Raw genomic sequence first — 16,323 nt, 5'->3', positions numbered from 1 at the left:
CTGAGATCATCCTCAGTTAATGTGAGACAGAGCATCTAGTCAGGCCAGGAAGAAACCATGGGGAGTGAACACTCATATGAATGCTGTGGAGTGGGAGGAGATTCCATTGGCAAATCAAGCAGGGATTTGGGGAGCACTTTGAGGATATGCTGGTGAGGTCCAAGTCAGGAAGAGAGTATGTGAGGGGTTTCTCTTGGAGACAAAGCACTCCGAAGCTGGGTGATGGATGATGCAGCCCTTGACCTGCTCCTACATCTATGGGACACCTGGCTTCCACATATTGGAGACTATCAGTAGGAAAGTCAGCAACTGCCTTTTAAAAGTAGACTCTTGAATGCTGTGGTCTCTCAATGCTGTTTCATTTGGAAACACAATTAAATAATTTAAATAAATTAAATCCATTAGGGTTGACTTTGGATCTTAAAATCCAAATATTCACGGGGGGAGAAAAAAAAAGACCTTAGATTCACTATGCCCATTAGGAAAATAATATTAAATAACTAGATTTTCAATGTGGGTTCATGAATTATTCCACAAAAAATACTTCTTGCAAGCTCGTGTGCCTGGCACTGTGCTACAGGAAAGGCTGCAGAGGGGAGCAAAGCTTAGATGAAGTTCTTGCCCTGATGATGCTAACACATCTTCCCTGCCTGAGAGATCTCCCTCTTCCCTGGTAGTGAATATGTTCATTCACTTAGTCATCCATTCCATTGCTATGTATTCGCATCAACTTGTATAAATATACACATTTATATAATAAAGTAAAAGCTAAAACAGCAGGACGTTTCAGGAAATAGCTATCCTTTAAGGTTAAATTAATTGTTTGGTAAATTGAGAATGTAAAAATTAACATGCAAAACCCCTGCAGTGCTTCTAAAACTCCAATTTTATTACCTTCATTAAAAGTGGAAAATCTGCTCCTTTCTTCTTCAGTAAATACAGGGGTAAAGCTGCATGACACAATCTTCAAAGAGTCGGCGCGCTGGTGCAGTGGTTAGAGCATCGCTGTCCAGTACTAGGGGTGTGAGCTGCACGTGGCTGTCGAGCACTGGAAATGTAGCCAGAAATACAAACTATAAACTGAATGTCAAACCCTTAGGACAAAAAAAGAGAGAAGGATTCTAAAATATCTCATTAATAATGTCTATATTGATTATGTTGAAATCATAATATTTTTGATATATTGGATGAAAATATATGTTCTTGAAATTAATTTCTCCTGCTTCTTTTTACTCTCTAGATACAGCGGTTCTCAACCTGTGGGTCGCGACCCCTTTGGCGGTCGAACCCGTTCACAAGGGTCGCCTAAGACCATCCTGCATATCAGATATTTACATTACGATTCATAACAGTAGCAACATTACAGTTATGAAGTAGCAACGAAAACAATTTTATGGTTGGGGGTCACCACAACATGAGGAACTGTATTTAAAGGGCCGGAAGGTTGAGATCCACTCCATGGTGCCTAGCAAATGTAAAATGACATACATGGTTCACATTATGTTGGGCAGCACTGGGTTAGAGCAGGACTCTGACGTCAGAGCGAGGATTGAGATCTGGCTTCTCTGTTTAACAACTACATGGCCCTGGATAACAACCTCCCCAAACCCTGGCTCCCTGACCGCCCTGCACAGGGTTTCCTAACAGTCCCCGCCTCACTGGGCTGTTGCGGCCACTAAATGAGAAAATGCATTTGCAGTGCTCAGCATCAGGCTGGGCATGTCCTTCCTTCTGAGCGAAGGTCAGCTCTTCAGAGCCACTGGGAAGTCAGGACACTGGGCCAGATCACTAAGGACAGAAAACTCTGCCACGAGAATTTGCATAAATCCCTGACACTGAGCGGTTTCCTTTGGATTGGCCATCTCCCGAAATCTCAAGTGTTGGAAAAATGAGGCCACTCTTAATGGACGGCTGTAGAGAGCCAGGTTCAGGGGAGGCACAAGGTCTGATGCGTTAGGAGTGGGTTGATTAAGGACTAGTACCCACGGTAACTCCTCGCGGTCCTGGAGAATACGTGAATTACTGTTAACACAGGCAATGTTTCCCGAGAGCCGACTCTGTGCGGGACACGTGCTAAGCATTTCACCTGAAGGTCGTGCTCCCGAGGCCCTGAAGCACAGGACGGTGGAGAGATGTGCTCAGGGTCACCCAGCCAGGGATTGGCAGAGACAGAACTCAACACGAGTTTATTTTACCCCAAAAGTCCATCTCTGTATGACTGCAGCAGAGCATTCCGGGTGATGTTTCGTTCTCTGTGGCCATGAGATCATGCAGCCTTTGCCAGAGCTCCGTGGGCTGCTGAGAGGAGGAGGATGGGTCACCACAGAAGTTCCAGATGATTGCACCAGCAAAGGAGAGCCTGCGAGCTCCCAGTCATGGAAAGGTCTGCTTCCAAAGGTTTCCATTCCTTGGTTACAAGGCAGCAAAGAGCATCCATCTCTAAGAATGACCCCATGAAGGGCAGCCCGTCTTTCCTTCGGTTCTACAACATTCCCGGCCAGAATTGCAAAAGCGGTAGAACTTTTCCTCTTGAGAATTTTCTAGGACCTTACAAACATGACCCCATTAATCCACTCAATACCCGGATGAGATAGGTAGTTGGAAGTTATTATTATTGCCACTTTCAAGATAGAAGACCTGAAGCCAAGAGAGATTAAGCAATTAGTCCAAGGTCAAATGGTGAGCTAAAGACAGACCTGGAAACGAAACAATTATCTTGTGAAATTCGACTCAAATGCACAGACTGATTGGCTAGTTACCACCACGTGCTACGATCCGGGTTGGTGCTCTCCGTGCAAAAGGTCTGGCTTTTCAGTGAGATTTCTGCAGCTGCATTGGACTGAATTTGTATGGAGTGCTTTAATACCAATGTTCAAACTGACATCAGATTTTTCCAAAATACTGTCTGAAGGAAAATACAGCTCTTTGCTCCAAATGTGGTATCCATTTTACCTAGCTCTGCTACATTTAATCATACCGATGAGCACAGTTTGGGAGGAGGAGGGGGAATTGTTCTACAAAGAACTCCTGCTTCTGCTCTCTTTCTTTCAGAGACAATCTGTGGCACATAAGAAGGTTTAGGGAAGCGGTTCTCAACCTGTGGGCCGAGACCCCTTTGGCGGTCGAACGACCCTTTCACAGGGCTCGCCTAAGACCATCCTGCGTATCAGATATTTACATTACGATTCATAAAAATAGCAACATTACAGTTATGGAGTAGCAACGAAAGTAATTTTATGGTTGGGTCACAACATGAGGAACTATATTTAAAGGGCCAGAAGGTTGAGAACGACTGGTTTAGGGGCATCTTGTCATTTACTCTGATGTTGAGACTAAGGAAAGATGACCATAAACTATCTCTGAACTGCACAAAATCTGGAATCCAACTACTCACCTTTCCACTTCCCATCACTCTTCAGTCAAATACCCTTTGCTCTTTTGAGCTATATGCTTTGGACACCAGGTGAACTGTATGAACCAAAGTTGGGGAAAGAGAAGACTCCCTGGTGAGCCCGGAGGAACCCATGCTCTGTGCTAACAATTCCAAGGGCAGGTGCACAGAAACATGGTGTCCTGGACAAAATGCCATTACTGATTCCTCTTCTCCAACTTTGGAAAAGGCTCTGCCCCTCCAAACACCTGGAGCAAAATTGTGTTTCTTTCTGCCCACCTGAGTCTTTGGTTATTTAAAGCCAACTACTCTGTTATCCATTTTGACTGGTTTGGGGCAACATGAGATAGAAATGTTGGACGGAAAATAAGGCCCATTTCGTGAACTTGGTAGGAGGGCATCTACCCTTTCAGAAATGCCAGGTGCCATGCTCTGAGCTTGTTCCTTAAGAATTCACAGTCCTCACTTTTGGACTTGTTGAATCCTGGTTTCTACAACTAGTTAAGTCAGACTCGTGGGCAAATTCTTCTGCCATGACTTGCCAGTTTCTGCACGTCCAGGAGATTTGGAACAGACCATTCTAAGAAATTCCAATTATGTCCCCTCACACAGCTTAACCTGCTCAACCCTTTCTCAGCCTCCTTGGTCCTGTGCTGAGGTGGACAGCTCCTTCCAGAAACAAACTCAACTCAAGCCTACGCCAGGGATGCTATGTTGCTAATACACAGACACTGCTGCAGGGGCGGGAGGGGGAGGGGATGAAAGCTTATCCATTTTCTTCTTTCCCCCAAAATCAGCACTTTGGGGGGAATCCAAAGGCAACACAGTTCCTTCTCTGTAACGCACTTCCACTTCCTTTCTCATAAACTGAAAACATCATGCTCAGAAACCAAAGCATCTTCAATTAGCGCGTGGGGTCCAAGCCCAACATCTTGAAAAGGACTATCTTGAGCATTACCAACCAAAGTTATGGTATCTTCCTATTTCCAAAAGTCCTAGCTTGTTGCTGCCTTGGGATATTTCCATGGAGCCCATTAAGCTGCCCTGTTTGAAGGCTGGTGAATAGCATGGCATCATTTGCAAACAACCATGCTGTAAAATAAACTACGAAAGGCAACTGCCTTACCCAAGGAACACTAAAGACTAAGGCCACGGATTTTGGCCACAGGCAAAGGCACCGATTCCCAACCAACCCCTGGCTGATTTTAAAGTCTTAATTCCTCTTCCAGATGTGTGCGGCATTTGGGAGGAAAGGGGAAATGGCCCTGTCCAATGCGAAGTCTTCTGATGGCGCTTTGCCACACCGGTGCTAGTCTTTTTTCTGTTTTTCTCACCAGGCGCACATTTCTTATCATACAAGTCAAGCAGATCTTTCCTGCATTTTCAGAAGCCGGTGCTTTATTGTCCCAAACCCTTGCTCTCGAGTGCATGTGTTTTGTGGAAGTACAAGTGGTAATTATCCAAGTCTTTCCTTCCCTGTCATTGGCAACAGTCACCAGGGAAATTTACAGCCCCCAATATCCAGATCTGGAAACTGGTTATTAAACGTGGTCGAGGGAAACCCTGACGTGGCCAATGGCCTCCGAACAAGCAGCAACTCGGCAGCAGTTCCTGTGAGAGTGGCTGGGAGTCAGCAAGGGACCGTCAGTTTTATTTCATTGAGCGTTTTTGCTATTTATGATAATGTTACCACTGCTTATCATTTCCATTTGTTTAGAATACATTCAGTGGCTGGCATTACATCCAGTGGCCACTTGATCCTTGTTTTTTGTTGTTGTTGTTTTTAACAATCTCCTGGGAATGTTTTATAATGTTAGGATGAGGAAACAAACACAGAGAGGCCAACTAACCAGCCCAGGGCCGCTGGTCTGGGACGTGGTGGAGTCAGGATTTTAACAATTCCAGAGGCTTTGAACTCAGGTATGTTCAAGAGTCAGGCAGGGACACACCGGGTGAAGCTGGCCAGGGGTGGCCTTTCAGAGAATCAGGAGGACAATGGAGAAATGGCAAGTATATCTAACACTTCCCCAGGCTCCCAGGCTCCACGCTTACCTCTCTGTCCTGCCAGAAAATTCTGAGGCCTAGAGCTGGCCAGAAATATCTGAAGCCCAAGTTCATCCCACTGGCTCTTGTTTTCCAGTCTCTTTAATTTGAAACTTGATTAATGCTTAATGGCATTAAAAAAAATCTTAGGACGCCAGTTTGGCTCCGTGGATAGAGCATCGGCCTGTGGATCAAAGGGTCCCGGGTTCGATTCTAGTCAAGGGCACATACCTCGGTTGCAGGCTCCTCTGGCCCAAGCCCTGCTCAGGGCCAGGGCGTGTGCAGGAGGCAACCAATCCATGTGTTTCTCGCACATCGATGTTTTTCTCTGTCTTTCCCTCTCTTCCACTCTCTCTAAAAATCAATGGAAAAATAGCCTCAGGTGAGGATTAAGAAAAAAAAAATCTCAGGATAACCTTTTTAAAGGAGATATCACATACAGAGAGAAAAGTAAACAAATCTTGAAAATATCACTTGATGAATTTTCCAAAACTGAACAAAGCCATGTCACCAACTTCCCAGGACAAGCATCACAATAGTACCAGCATTCCAGGAAATCTTTGTGCCTTTCCCAGGTATTAACATCCAGAAGGTTAGCCATTGTCCTCACTTCTAACCCCATCGATGAACTTGGCCTACTTCTGAGCCTTGTATGAATAGAATTACATTGTATGTTCTCTTGTAACCCACTTCCTTTCACCTAACTTTGTGGGAGATCCATCACGTTGTGGCAAGTGGCAACCGTATTCTCAAATCTGTTGTTTGCTACATTCACATCGATACGCTATACCTATACCCGAGCTACTGAGGAAGAGTTCCTTCTCTGAACACATGTTGTAAAAAATGAAACAAGTCACTCTAGGACAGTGGTTCTCAACCTTCTGGCCCTTTAAATACAGTTCCTCATGTTGTGACCCAACCATAAAATTATTTCCGTTGCTACTTCATAACTGTAATGTTGCTACTGTTATGAATCATCATGTAAATATCTGATATGCAGGATGGTCTTAGGCGACCCCTGTGAAAGGGTCGTTCGACCGCCAAAGGGGTCGCGACCCACAGGTTGAGAACCGCTGCTCTAGGACCTTGTTAGAGCTATGAAGGGACTTTTATAGTTAAAAGATTTTCCTAAACATTTTCTCATTTTATCCTCTCCTAACCCATGTCAGGTAGTTAGGAGAGGTAATTCCCATTTGGTTAGATTTAGAAACAGAGGGTGCTTGCAGGTGTGCGAGCGCATATCATTATACAATTGAGATTTCAGCTGAGGTGCCTTGATTGGCAATATGATGCTGAATGCACACTGTGGTGCGCCTCTCTGGGTCAAAAGTCCTTTCAAAGGAAAAGTAAACCAGTCCCTAAGGTTGTTTGCCTTGAGTATGTCATACTGCTGTGTGCATTCAACGTTTCCCTCCTCAGAATTCATTTTCTTTCTTATTCTGGGATCCACCTTTCCCCTTCTTGATCCCAAGATTGAGGAGGGCTCCATTCCCGGCAGGGAAACATAGGTCCTGGGGTCTCACATGCAACCTTGAGGGGGCTCGGGAATGCACTGCCATGAAGGGTGCAAAACCAAGAGAAAAAGAGCAAGAAGTCATTTCAGTTTCTGGAACAAGCCACACCCGAAACCCAGTACCTCTGAACTATTTATTGCATGAAGCCATGCATGTATATATTTATCTTTGCTCAAAGTAGCTTGTGTTAGTTTTTTTTTTTTAATTCTTTCTTTACTTACAAAATAAAAAATCCTGAAAGATACATTTATTTAAATCCTCACATTTCTCCTCCCCAATTCAAGGAGCCATAGCGCCCTTATCCAGTGAGTGGCAGCTATGCAGACGTGGAGGTTGTGTCTTGAATTTATGCAAAGTTGCTCTCCTCAGTTCTCCCGAAGTGAAGTCACTGTGTTGACACAGACAGCGTCTGTTTTTAAACCATAGAAATGTTGGCTTTGCCTTGTACTCGGAAAGGGTCTATACCACCCACATCGACCATTCCTGCCATAGATGCTCACGTAGCCTCGCCCGGGAAGGCAAGGCTAAGGGGGGCAAAGATATTGTCAAGGGGCAGGGGAAACTCCTCCAAACAACAACAGAACTCAAACAGTTTTTGTCCAAAGGCTTTTGGAATTGTTTCCTTTCTAGCCAGTGTATCATCTACACTCTCCTCAGAACATTCTCCCTAGGACAGAGATTTATTCATTCATCTCTGCACGTTAGAAACCCATCACGGGGAGGTGGGGGGTGTGGGGTGGGGAGAGTAACTGCAGGGGAGAATCCTGACAGCATGCCTCAGCCAGGTGAGCAAGGCCGGGAGTCACGCTGAGATGCGTGCGCCCGAGATGATGTGGTGAGAAGGGGGCTTTACCGCTGTGGTCCGCCTCCCGTAAACCAAACCCCCGTCTAATCAGGAGAAAAAGGTCAGACAAATCCCAGAAGATGGGCAACCTATGAGAAAGCAGACCCGTGCTCCTCAAAAGCATCAAGATCTTCACAGCAAGGGTGGTGTAGAAACTCACAGCCAAGAGGAGCCTAAGGAGGCGTGCCATCTAGGTGGAATGTGGTGCCTGGGGGAGACCCTGGGGGGACTAAGGGAATCTGGTAGGCAAGACTAAGGGAACCAGAGTGCAGTGTGCACTTAGTTAATGACCATGTACCAATGGTGCTTTCATTGGTGAGCCCTTACTCATGAAAGGTCTAATAACAGAGGAAACGGTACGTTGGGCAGGGGGAGCTTATCTGAGAACTCGCTGAACCACCTGATCAATTTTTTTGAAAATCTAAGACTGTTCTAAAAATAAAGTCTATTTAAAAAAAAAGAAGTTTATTTAAAAGTCCATCACTGGATTTCTATTGCTGCAGGAGGCTCTCCTAAAATTCAGAGACCCCAGTGGGTCCTTGCAATGATTTTAGGTAGTTCACGTACAGAGTCTTAAACAACCCTGAACCCCGTGGTTAAATGTTCCTTCAGCGAGCACTTCTGAGTCCTGATTCAGTAAGAACGAGGGAGTCCCCGTTTAGCCCTGGAAACACTCCTCTAACCATTGCCAGCCTCCCTTGGAGCAAAGAGAAAGCGTCAGGCTCCGAACTTTGTCCTCGTTTTATTGTTCTCCTATTTGGTGCTGTCTGTGCACTGAAAATGACCCTACTTTCTCCTTTCTGATACTGGGATTTCTTTACATAAAGTAAACTTATTAAAATAAAAATGTGAGCCTGTTTCGTTTCTTAAAATTACTTACCTACAACGACATACTGTCTTCAGACATAAAAAAAACAGGAAAGTGGTATTCTAATGACTGACGATGGGAACCTGTGGCCAACAGCATTCCGCCCACACCCCTCAGCAGGGCACTCAAGCCCTCTCCCACCTGGGGCCACCTGTCCAGTCTCTTGTCCCAGCTGCTCCACCCTGCAAACCCAAGGATGCTAGGAGGTCAGAGGTGCTACTGCCCAGGGCTCAGAAGAAACCAGAGGGACGCATGGATAGCAAGTTTAAATCCACGTACAGCTTTGTTGGGACTCTCTTTCACAGCTGGCTTCATTTCTTTGGGATCCCTGGCCATTCTCCCATAATATGGGTCAGCTGTTATTGCTGAAGCAACCAATTCCTTTAGCCCCTGTGAGCTCTATAGGTGTGTTAGAGACCAAACCTACTTCAGGGAAGCCTTGCTGGGTGGGTGCCCGTGGGACCTGAACCCCAGCCCCATACGTCCCCTCCCATCTGAACTCGGGCCCGATGCATCCCCGAAGCGGAGGAGCTTGCTGAGCTCTAGGTCCAAAACCTGACTCCACCATGGACCATCTAGGGCAGTGGTTCTCAACCTTCCTAATGCCGCGACCCTTTAATGCAGTTCCTCATGTTGTGGTGACCCCCAACCATAAAATTATTTTCGTTGCTACTTCATAACTGTAATTTTGCTACTGTTATGAATCGTAATGTAAATATCTGATATGCAGGATGTATTTTCATTGTTACAAATTGAACATAATTAAAGCATAGTGATTAATCACAAAAACAATATGTGATTATATATGTGTTTTCCGATGGTCTTAAGCGACCCCTGTGAAAGGGTCGTTCGACCCCCAAAGGGGTCGCAACCCACAGGTTGGCGACCCACAGGTTGAGAACCGCTGATCTAGGGGGACTTGGTGAGACATGTAAGCTCCCTGGACCCCCCTCTTCCTTGTCTGTGGGAATAATAACAGTTCCTACCTCCTGGGGTTACTTTGAGGGTAAATGAGTTCATGTAAGCACAGCACTTACCGCAACGTGTAGCATGGACGTCCTCTATAAACACCGCTGTTGCTGGTCATCTCTGCAGTCCCCACTCCCCTCACTGTCAAACGTGGGGTGTGGCAGTGCCCACCTCCTGGGACTGTTGTCTGGAATAAACGAGCTGATGCACATTAGTCCTCAGTGCCGTGGCCTGGCTCCTAGCAAATGCTCACTTTCAGTCATGTTTGTCCATATGTACTTATTCGTAGTAGGATATTCATATGGACTAGCAATTCCAAGAATTAGAATGTCTCTCCAGTCTTTTGCAACAGCAGTTCATAGATACTAGGAGCAGTCAAGGTCGATTTGCAAGGTCAGACCTCGGGTGCACCCAAATCAAATCTGTGTGGCGGGACTAGCCATTGCTTCTGCCCGCCCAGCGTCCTTGTCCTTCTGTCCTAGAAGACAGCCCACTTCCCCTCTTTGGAAACTGCCCCTCCCACATCCATGAGGCCTGTCAATCACTAGGCCTCACCCTCCCAACTCCCTTAATAAGGTAATTGGATGCATGATCCAAATGAGCCAGTGAGAGTCTCTTTAGGGGGCTGATAGGGATTTGGGGGAGAGAGGGGGTCTCCTCTAAAATCCAAAGCTGTTGGGAGTCAACTTTGCCGCCAAGTGAAGAGAACCTAGCAGAGAGTGGCGTCAAGGCCATGGAAAGTGCTGAGGACACAGGGAGAAAAGGAGGAATGGAGAAAGAGAGGGACAGAGGGAGAGAGGTGAAAGGGAAGCACTGAGAGAGAGACAGGCAAAGAGGGAAGAGGGAGGGAAGGAAGACAGGAGATACCGCCAATGACTCCATTTTTTAATAAGAACCTCTAGATCCAGCTATGCATGAAAGGGAAATTTACGCCTTGGCTGTTCATAACTCCTCTTTTCCTTTTTTAAAATTTTTCTTCAAGTCCATAGGTTCTTCAAATGGGGACCCAAGAAAATGAGAAACCACCACCACTGGAGCATTTATTAGAGATGGAATGAGCTCACTTCAGAAAGAAACAAAGTTTATTTGATGAATATAAATAAGGCGATCAGCACAAAGTACTTCTCATACACATGGTAACAAATTTATGAACTGTACAGACCTTGTACGTTGTACTTCTACTAGACACGAGGTTACAATGACTGGCTAATACATGCCCACTGGGAGTTTCGGAGGGTTCCTTAGTTTTACTGATTTATTTATTTCATATCGAAGTCCATAATCACATGGTCAATATCACAACCCACATGCCACTCACTTGAGGAAATATTACAAGAAGCACTATCGAACGAGGGTCTCTGGGAAGCAGATACACTGACCCCTGGCAGCATTCAAACGCCACTCGACACAAAAACTTCTCAGATAGAACTTATGTCAACACTTTGGAGGTCTCGTCATAAACACTGTTTAAAAAGTAAATTGAACCCCACTTCCAAATGAAAGTTGACACGCTGTTCACGTGCATACTGGATACACAAAAATCATTAAATACAAAATTGAGACTGTACATGGAAATCAAATTGGGCATCAAGGACAAGTCTGCTTTTGCGCAAAGCAAGACCAACTTCTCCCAAATGGTAGCCTCAACTTCTCTTTTTCCCAACGTCATTAGAATGAGAGGGGGACCTGCTAGAGTTCGTGCAAAGGAAAGAGCTTCCCAACATCACAGTGTTTGTTGTAAACCCAGAGACTATTTTTAATATGTGAAAAGGGAGATTTTTTTGTTAACCCCCAAACATCAGGAATATTACAAGAAATGGGGAAGGATGCTATGTTAGAAAAATTAAAATGTTCAGGGACTAAATGATATGCCCCCATCAATATAGGATCACTAATATTTTTAATTAACAAAAGTGGGGCAAAAAATGATCCCCCAAACAATAGCGGTGATAAAATTGGCACATACTTAGCGCTATCGCTACGCATTTGGTTGCTTTTTCTGTTTCAAGGACCCCATTTTCCGTCGTGGGTTTCCTGCTTCCTTCTTCAAGTTTTCAGTCGCAGAGTTCAGGTCGGGACTTGGCTGTAGGAGACAGTGAGGACCTCCTGGGTGAGGACATCCGCACTGTTCATGGGGGCACGTTTGTGGCCTGGGCTCTCAGTGCAACATTGTGTGAGCACGTGACGTGCTGAATACACTTGCGAAGAACTCTGCTCACTTTTCAAATCAAGACCTACATCCCTTTGATAAAGGACAGACTTTTTAAACATGAATGTATTTGGATGGTTTATGCAACACGGAAGCTTTACAGAGCTCACTATACTTACAAGGACAAAGCCAGAAGCAAGAAACCTGCTTGAATCTATGACTCCTAATGCACCGAGAAGGAACAGTGCAACCCAGTTTCATCTTTCCTGACAAACAGGGTGCCTGTCTTTTAAATATCTCTATGGCTCACGGGAGAGGTCCAGTTAGTTGCACCAACATTTGAAAAGGTAATAACAACTAAATTCAATGCAAGATTCAGGAACATCTGTTTAGAATCCTTTTCACAGCAGCAAAGAAAGACAACTATATTTATTAAGGCCACTCATGCTTAAATTCACTGTTTGTCCTTTAAAAATGCAGATTTTAATCTTCCACTTGCATACACGTGGAAGGGTTTCTTCCATTGACAAAAAAAAAGGATCAATACAAGAGCTGCACATGTTTGCCAGACTTGGTCATGAGTTTCATGAAGTTATAACACTTTAATTATTTTTTTATCTTCAGAGGAAACAGTAGGAGCTTAATTCTCCTTAGTACCATGTCACTGTATGTAAAAGACCTCAAAATTTGGTCTCTTTCCCTGGCATGTGCTTTAAATAATGACTGTACCCAAAAACATGTTGTGTAGAGCTATATACAGATACACAGCTTTTGTGATTATTTCTCATTCATCAATGTTCTCATGTTTGATGCTGAAAATGCTTTGGAATCCATGTTGGAGACTTTTTTTTTTTTGAAAAGTTGAGAAATGACCCTTCATTTACAGAAGATCTAAGCTTACACTGTTTGCACAGCATTTGGATCTTGAAATGTGAATGAGTCCCAGCTTCTTCATGGAGACCCTCCTGTACGGGAATAGTAAGAGCCTGAGGCTCGGCCACACCCCGGCCACGGGATGCGGGGAACACGGCATAGGAATGTGCAGGTGCCTCAGGCTTTTGCCACTCTCCAGTACAGAGACAGGGCAGATAAGATCATGAATGACCAATTCAGATGTGCCATGCATTGTCAGAGACACACACCACATTCTCATAAGGCGATTTCTTGGCAAGTATTAGTGGTTTAAAAAATTGATTTCATTTCCAACCTGGCCCAGAGGTAACTACTGGTTACACCATCAAAATGTGGTTCTTTGAACAGCGGATTAAAGAAATAGAGGAGGGTAAAGGCTCGCCATTTTTTGGTGTTTTGGTTTCTTTGTCAAACACTCCATGCATCTTGATATACAAACACTGCCAACACCACTCACTCACAGAACTCATCCTTTTTGATAATCTAATGCATCCGGAACGACCTCTCAGATTGAACAAGCAGAAAAGCTGGAGATGAAGCTTATTGTCCAACGGAAGCTGCATCCACAGTTAAAATCCCACAGAGCTGAAATTCATCCAATGATGTTGATGTAGCAAATAAAATGTTATCAAATATTGATATTCAGAAGAGATGGTCACATTTTTAATGCCCAAATCCTGACCAAAAAAATAAAATAAAATAAAATAAAATGGAGGATCTACCCTTTTCCTCCTCTGCCACATTTTTCCTTTCCAACACATGAAACGCCATGGGATGGTGAAGGGAAGATCAGGTAGAACGGAACCGTGCTCAGTAATGGAAGGGAGACTCCTTTTCAGTCCTGATGAGCATTCCACATGGTGATGGACGGGGGCGTGAGCCGCACGGCAATGGATTATCAGAATATTGCTGCGGAGCTGCGATTTCCCTTTCGTCAGCCCTTCTGATAGCTGCAACAAGAAAGCACATCACTTAGCATCCCAGGGGCTGGCGGTGATATTGGAGACCATCCTGCCTGGGGCTCCCCACCTCCACCCCTGCACCCACCCTCCTCCACTCTCTAGGGTTGGGGTTGGTTGCGATTGGTGAGGAGAGGGGTTAGCAATGAGGAGGAAGCATATAGGAAGGATAAAGTGAACAGAAAGTTAAATGATGTCCTGCAAACACATCTGAGAAGGAGCCCCTTTCTATATACATCGCATGGAGGTCTCAGATATCTCCTGATGTGCAAAAAGAAATGGAAAGGAAACGTTCCAGTGATTATTTCAATGTGATCAAATTATGTGCCAATTTTTCTCTCTCTACACATGTCTACAATGAGTATGGTTTTTTGGTTATTTTTTTTTTAATGAGACTTTATAGAGATTAGAGAGTTAAAGATGGTCAAGACCCCAGAAAATGTAATATTCACTTACAAACCATGTGCAACCATTTAAAAGAACACGGGACTCAGAGATTCCGCATCGAGGGATAGACCCGGAACCGATACACCAATGTTCATAGCAGCATTATTCACAGAAGGTGGAAACAACTTCCAGTGCCCGTCAACAGGTGAATGGCTACACAGAAAGTGGTAATATGCAATATCATTCAGCCCTAAGAGGAAAAGAAGTTCTGGCACATGCTACAACATGGATGAACCCTGAACACATGCTAAGTGAAATAAGCCAGCACCAAAGGACAGATACTGTATGATTCTACTTACATGAACTATCTGGAAGAGACAAAGTCACAGATGCAGAAAATAGATGAGAGGGCCCCAGGGGCTCCAGGGGAGGGGCAGGAGGGGCTGTTGCTGAGTGGGTACAGGTTTTCTGTTTGGGGTCATAAGCAAGTGCTGGAGAGGGATGGTAGCGTTGGTTGTACAACTCGGCATATGTACTTAATGCTACTGAATTGCTTACTTTCAATTGGTTAAAATGGTAAATTTTATGTATATTTTACCACAATAAAAATATATTTTAGAGAAGAATATTGAGCCTGGCCGGCGTGGCTCAGTGGTTGAGTGTTGACCTATGAACCAGGAGGTCACGGTTTGATCCCCACTCAGGGTACATGCCCAGGTTGTGGAATCGATCCCCAGTGTGAGGTGTGCAGGAGGCAGCCAATCAATGATTTTGTCTCTCCCTTTCCCTTACTTTCTGAAATCAATAAAAAAAATATTTCTTAAAAAGCATATTGACATCTCCTTAAATAGAGCAGAATGTGGCACAGTTGGCTTTCATCCCCACATCTCAAGGCCTGTGTGTAAGCTTAAACCCAGCCCTAATACCACCGGCCACCATGCATTGGCACCGCTCATGCCCTGGGAGCAGGGATCCAGAGAACCTTAACTTTTCTCACTGTCCACAGGAGAAGCCCTGAGTGTGGGATACACTGCAGCTGGGGAAGAAGCAGCGCAGCGGGGAGAGGAGAGGACCATCCCACATGGACCCTTCAGATGATGGCTTTCTTCCCCGCTGATGCTCAGCTTTGTGTGCCTGCCTCATTATCATTCACATATGGCCTTTGAATACTTCGGGAGTTTCCGGGCATATGGCAATAGTGCAGCTATCTGGGGAATATGGCGGGGCGGGGAAAGATCAAACAGGCGCACACACTCACACACGTGTGAGCCATTCTTTATACGCAGCCTGAGCTGTCTGATTTGGTGGTGGATGCGCAGCGCTTCTCAGGCCACACTGACTAATGAGCTCACCAAAGATGCCCGTGTCCGCCCAGGTAGGCCGCTATCCCAAGCCAGCATTAAACGGTGCTAATGAAGTATGTGGCTTGGATGAACTCTGCTCATTCAGACTCTGAGGAGTTTGGTGTAACCCTTCTGGTTAAGAAACTTGAATCAGAGAAAAAAAAATGACTTTTGCAGAGCCAGAAAGCTAGGGAGTTCCTACAGCAGATCATATTACTCATTCTGGCACATAAAGTCTCTGCAAACTCCGTATGAACATTGTAAGTCAGAGCACGCTTTCTGCTCCATGAGCTGTGCATAGCTCTAATTCTTTTGTGCATTAAGCATTTCTTAATCATCCTTTTAAAAGGCTGACCAATACATTAAAAGGACAGGTGATTAAGAGGTAAAGAGAAACCCGAAGTAGTACGAAAATGCACCGGTCGTATTTAACTGACGGGAAAATGAGTAAAAAATAATTACAGTGAATGTCTGATGTCCTTGATGTTTTTCCAAGATAAAGTAGCAAAGAACAATCATTTATTCAGTTGAGAGAAAGATGTCCAGCTGGGTAACAGGTCACAAGGCAAGACACAGTGCCTTGCAACGGCGGTGCAGTGTTTGGGGTGCGGCTTGTGCTGCAGAAAAGAGGAGTCTCCAACAGAGTTGCCCCTCCTTCAATCAGACAACCCGTTCGCCAGGAGGCCTAATGGATTTGAGAAAAAAAGCTCCAGTGATGTCGCCAGCAGCGAGACATGCAGATGATCCTTGGTTGAGGGACAAACTTGCATATGCTTTAAAAAAATGTTAAAAGGAGGTGAGCTGGGCAGCCACCCACTGTGAGGCAAGCTCTGGCCGGACCTCCCTCACCTGGAGGGCCACACAGGCCCAACCTGTCCCCACGCATCCTCTTCTGCAGCGCCCAACTCTGCATTCTCCTCGGTGCAGCCAGCGGTGCTATTTCC

The 16,323-nt window shown here is 45.1% G+C and overlaps 1 protein-coding gene across 6 annotated transcripts in view; it reads right to left on the bottom strand.

Moving 5' to 3' along the window:
* Positions 1–10,703: 10,703 nt before the first annotated feature.
* ERC2 (ELKS/RAB6-interacting/CAST family member 2) overlaps positions 10,704–16,323 on the bottom strand; it is an 880,873-nt gene continuing 875,253 nt past the window's right edge. For all 6 annotated transcript variants that reach the window (XR_004971467.1, XR_004971468.1, XR_004971469.1 and 3 more), the window contains one exon: positions 10,704–13,640. The gene's annotated coding sequence lies outside the window, so the exon portion shown is untranslated. The remainder of the gene's footprint in view (positions 13,641–16,323) is intronic.

This window comes from Myotis myotis, unplaced genomic scaffold (assembly GCF_014108235.1).
Source record: "Myotis myotis isolate mMyoMyo1 unplaced genomic scaffold, mMyoMyo1.p scaffold_m19_p_13, whole genome shotgun sequence".
Classification (NCBI taxonomy): Eukaryota; Metazoa; Chordata; class Mammalia; order Chiroptera; family Vespertilionidae; genus Myotis; species Myotis myotis.
The sequence above is the reverse complement of the archived record's forward strand: the minus strand, read 5'-3'. Positions and strand labels throughout refer to the sequence as shown.